We start from the raw sequence: 5,000 nt of genomic DNA on the forward strand, positions 1-5,000 counted from the left end.
GGTTGAGCTGATTTAACTATGTTCTTCTGAACTTCCTGTATCCCGAGATCTTTAGACTTTGTATGTCTTGGCAGATCATGCCAAAGTTCAAGGTTCACCTTAGGGACACACATGAATTTGCAATTTTGCAGAGTCTTGTATTTATCTCGTAACTCCTTAAACTTTGATTCCAATGGTTTTTTGGAACACGCATCGTTCACTCACTGAGCAATAACATCAGCCACGTCAGAACCGAAGCTCTCCTTCTCCTCAAACACCGAGGGTAAAAACACGCTTGAGTCAAGCTGTTTTGTACCGTCGGCTCCCGATGTGGACGCCGAAGTTTGCTCAGTCGAAATAACCGCCGTTGGGTCAAAAACAGCATCATGAGAAAAAACATGATCGACTGTGTCCGATTAGCAGCTGTATTTCCCGATTCGGGAAGAGAAGCGACACCACCGAGGCCAACAAGTTTCTCGTTTAAAGCATTCAAGGACTGCATAATGTGGTCGATAACGAGCTGATCCTTGAGCTCGTCGATATAAAATTCAAAATGGTCATCCTGAGGAAACTCGTCTAGGGCATTAGCGACTTCGCTGTGGACAACGGTCGGGTCAACCGTTAAGGAATCACCGGTTCGGTTATCTTGTAAAGAAATATTTCCTGTGATAGAAGCCATGGTGTGAACTTCGCTCCACGTGGGCACTGGTTGATAATACAAGTAAAAACTCCAGCTCTCAAAATTTCCTCCAAAACTCTATAAACAGAGACAACCAAAATTAAACAGCACAATAAAGGGCAACAGTCTAGAGATAAACCACAAATAAACACAAAGAGTGAATATAACCGCGACTCCCTGACCTGAAAGAACGAAAGGAAGAACTGATTATTTGTGTCCTCTCCTGGGATTATATACCATCCAGTAATTTGCATTTGAATGACTTTAAAGTGTGACCGCTGGCCTGTTAGTTACTTAGGAGGTATGTATAATTATCCCATAATGCGGAGCATGTCGAAAGAGAATTAAGCTGCGATCAAACGCTTTTTTTGCTAACAAAAGCGGGACTTTCATTTGGAAAAAGCCTGCTCACAAATTAAAACCAGAGAATGAAAACAAACTTTGCTGGCTCTTTTATTCAAATACTCCCTTTTATTCACGTAAGTTAAAAACACAAGCGCTAATTCCCTATTTTCATTACTATGCTCTTCTTTCGCTCCCGGTGGTCAATATGACTGTTAATAGTATCTTTATTTAGTACAGACCAAAGTAACTAACTGGTACAGTGTCCAGCAGTGAAGAGTTATCTGCTGTGAAAATTGAGAATCGAATTTCTTATCATTCGACAAAATCTGTCAAGCGGTGACGTGTGAATGATATGTTACATTCGTTTGCCAAGGTCTCTGAAGCATCGTACTGCCCGATCCATCAACGCTTGTATTGTATTATATTACGTAATCGGGTAACTTTCGTGTACCCATGGCCGCTGGAAAGAACCACTTGCTAAGGCTTGAGGGTTCTCATGCTAAACACTAACTGACCCAAGCTTTAAGTTCTGATTTTAGAAAGACACCTGTTTATTTTAACTGGAATTTTCTTATGTATTGGTCCACCATTACTAACTTTAAAATCTTGAGAGAGCTGGGTCGAGGAGAAAATGACATCAAAGACTCGCTGGTTTAAGAATGCAATGCGTGTGTACATAGCCAAATTAATATGCAGCACGGGAGTTTCAGGCTTTCAGACTTTTAAACCCGTGTTTTGCATATATAATAAATTGCGTTTACACACTGCAATTTTAAGCTAGTGAGTAAATGACGTTATTTTCTCTAGATCCAACCCTCTGAGGTCCAATCGGCCAGTTTTGAACGTGGGTAATGGTGGACCATGAAATCCAGAACTTACACTCAAAACGAACAGCCTTTGGATAAAACTCAAAGCGCAAAATTTTGCCAGTTAGGTGATAAGCAAACATGCTTTCAAAATCTGAAGAAAAAACAGGAAATGATTTTTTGATCATAGTACCACTTTAAGGGCATAGCAATTCGAGATACATTTGGAGGCCTTAAACTTCTTTAAGAAAGCAGAAGAGACGAAGCCTTCTCAAGCGGAATGAGGTAACAAAACGACAAAAGAAAAGCCAAGTTACAAGTATTTTTTGCACAAATTGGTGAATTTAAACTAGCAAGAACCTCCGAGTTCCAACAAGGGTACTCCATACAGAAAGTTAAGTGCTGCTATCTATGGGATTCGGAGGTCATTAAACATTTCTCAAGTGATTCACAAATTAGAAGAACAACTCCCAGAAACCACTTCAAGAAAGGAATCAGAAACGGGAAGTTGAACTGTAATCAAGATACGCCAGGTCATGCAAAACTGTTCTTCTTATAACTCCAGAAGGAAACACATAAGATTGAGACCACTGCACTTAAAGAAGAGGCTGACTCGTCTTTGAAGTCTGTGTACATTCCTGTTCACAGACATGTAATCATCAATGGGAAGTCAATCCAAATCAGCAGTGGAGTTAAGAGCCTTGATCCACCCTATACAGGGGAGGCGCTGTCTTATGGTGAACATCCGTATACTGCACTAATTGTTTCCATCAGCCCAAGAGAGGCGTCATGGTAACATTGGGTACATGCCAGTGGCTTGTAGTGTTCCCGACCTGATTGGAAAGATAAGATGAAGACTTGCAGATGGTATTCCAATTCCCTCAGAAATGTGGATGCGATATCAATTCCCAGTTCCAAGACAGCCACACAGTATACAGGCTTTAATGTGTGATTCCAAGTGCAGACACGGCAACTTCGGCACGACCATCTCGATAGCCACTACTGTGCTGCCCAGCTGAAATACATTTGTCTGGTGATGGAGGACGATAAACACTTTATGAATGTTGGTGAGCCAGGATTACCAGTCGTGAGTCTTGGGAGGGAGAGACGTGTAATGGTAACAGGCTCTGCTGAATCTCGTCCAACAGTGCTCGATCACGGTTTCTGCCTATTACATGTAACTCCCAAGTGTAACCCTTGTACCAGCCATTCCTGAAGTTTCCTTGGAATCATTTTACTAGGGCCAAGTGTACATGGCAGTAGAAGATTCCATTTTTCAGTCCTCACCAGTTGTCGAAGAATCTGGAGTGCCTATTCCAGCCAGTGTTGCAGATGGTGGACCTGAACAGAACGTACGACATGGATAGACTCAAGTTGCTCTCATTTAGTCATTTCAGCATCATAATCTTGAGATGCTGGTAGCCATCAACACCTGTCCTGGAAATTCCTGGGCAAATCCGCCTGAGGGGATCATGTCGATACTCAACATAGCTCTGTAAGGAGTCTCACTGGCCAGGGATGAAATAGACTCGAGCGATGAGAAGCTATTGCGTCCTTGTTTTAACAAGAAGGAAATCCACGACAAGGCAGACGGAGATGGGGAATACTCCAATTCCGGAAAAAAGTTGCATGCAAGTGAGGCTTAATAGCCCTCACAGCATGAAAAATGTCGGACAAAACAAACAAGAGGAGGGTCGTGGGCAAATTTAAAGCTACTTCAGCCGTGCAAATTGTTAGCAAGGAGAAAAAAATTGGTTACAAATGTTGTGCAGCTGCAAAATGTAATAACTGAAGTGAAAACTGACCCGACTTATCGTTTCAAACGTTTCCATTGCACAACAACTGAAGAAGTGGGAAATTCGTAAGAAAAGAGGTGATGCCTTCTTTGCCACGGTAGGAAACAAGTTCTGTTGTTCTGAACACTTATTACCGACAGATTTTAAACAGAGCCTGATTGGCCATAGACAAGACTTAAAACTGGGAAGGGTACCATTGGTCTTTCCTTGGACAAAAGTGGATGAAGGATTGCTTTGCAGAGCGAAAAGGTCAAAGCTGAGATGAGAAATCTGAAGGGATAACAAGAGCGGAGAGTGCTCGTGAAAATAAAGACCAGAAAAGGATTGCAGAAGCTTTCCGAAACGACTCTGTTGTGTTTGGTCCAACAACACTTGACAAGTCGATAGAAGAAATAAAGATGGAACATGGAAGGCTGCTTCAAGAATTACAAGAATTTAAAGCAAAGGAGAGGATTTCCAAGTTTCGTCTGGAAAGATTTTCAAGTAGTGATGAAGATATAAAATTTTATACTGGATTACCAGACTATGTAACTTTATTACAATTCTGGAAAAATGTTGAGCCTAATGCCTCAAAGTTAACTTATTTCAGTTTTGTACGTGATAATACTGATTCTACTAATGTTGAAGATAGATTTCCTTTTATGGCAGGAAAAGAAAAGATGTTGGCTGCGCCAGAAGTTTGCAACCGATTGATGAGTCTTGTGTTTTTTAACCCGTTTAAGACTTGGTTTATAAGAGTGTGATCTCGTAGATTAAACAAAATCTACCTGAAGTTTTTAAGGGCGAGTTTCAAAACATAAGATGCATAATAGACTGCACAGAAATAAAATGCCAGTCTTCTTAAGACCTTGAGAAACAAAGTGAACTTTATTCTGAATACAAGTCCCACAAAACATTCAAAGGTTTTGTAGGAATTTCCCTAAATGTTTGGATTACATTTGTGAGTAGCTTGTATGCAAGAAGTACATCTGACGAAGAGATTGTCAAAAACAGTTCTTGGGAGTCAGGGTGGCTTAGTGGTTATCTATCGGGCCTCCCACCACTGCGAGCTGGGGTTCAATTCTGGCCTCGGCCAGCATGTGGGCTGAGTTTCAGTCGATCTCAACTTGACTTGAGGGTTTTTCTCCAGGTTCTCCGGTTTTCCTCCCTCATCAAAATCGACTCACAGCTAATTAACATCTAGCTGTGGTGCTGTGCTCTGACATCAAACATGGACTGTATAGCGGCAGCCAGAGGCGCCTTTGTATGCTTTCAGCCCAATGTTGTGAGCCACGCCCTTCGCAATTCAGTCCTCGAGTGCAAGTAAGGCTGATTAGTACTAGCAATATATATTTTGTTGATTTGCTTGATGAACATGACCTGATTATGGCTGATCGCGGATTTCACGTTCAGGAT

General features: G+C 41.6%; 1 pseudogene; it reads right to left on the reverse strand.

Moving 5' to 3' along the window:
- The window catches only part of LOC138008647 (uncharacterized), a 3,511-nt pseudogene extending 469 nt beyond the window's left edge, over window positions 1-3,042 (reverse strand).
- Between the last annotated feature and the right edge of the window lie 1,958 nt (window positions 3,043-5,000).

The sequence above is a fragment of the Montipora foliosa genome, chromosome 6, assembly GCF_036669935.1.
Source record: "Montipora foliosa isolate CH-2021 chromosome 6, ASM3666993v2, whole genome shotgun sequence".
In the NCBI taxonomy this organism is placed as follows: domain Eukaryota; kingdom Metazoa; phylum Cnidaria; class Anthozoa; order Scleractinia; family Acroporidae; genus Montipora; species Montipora foliosa.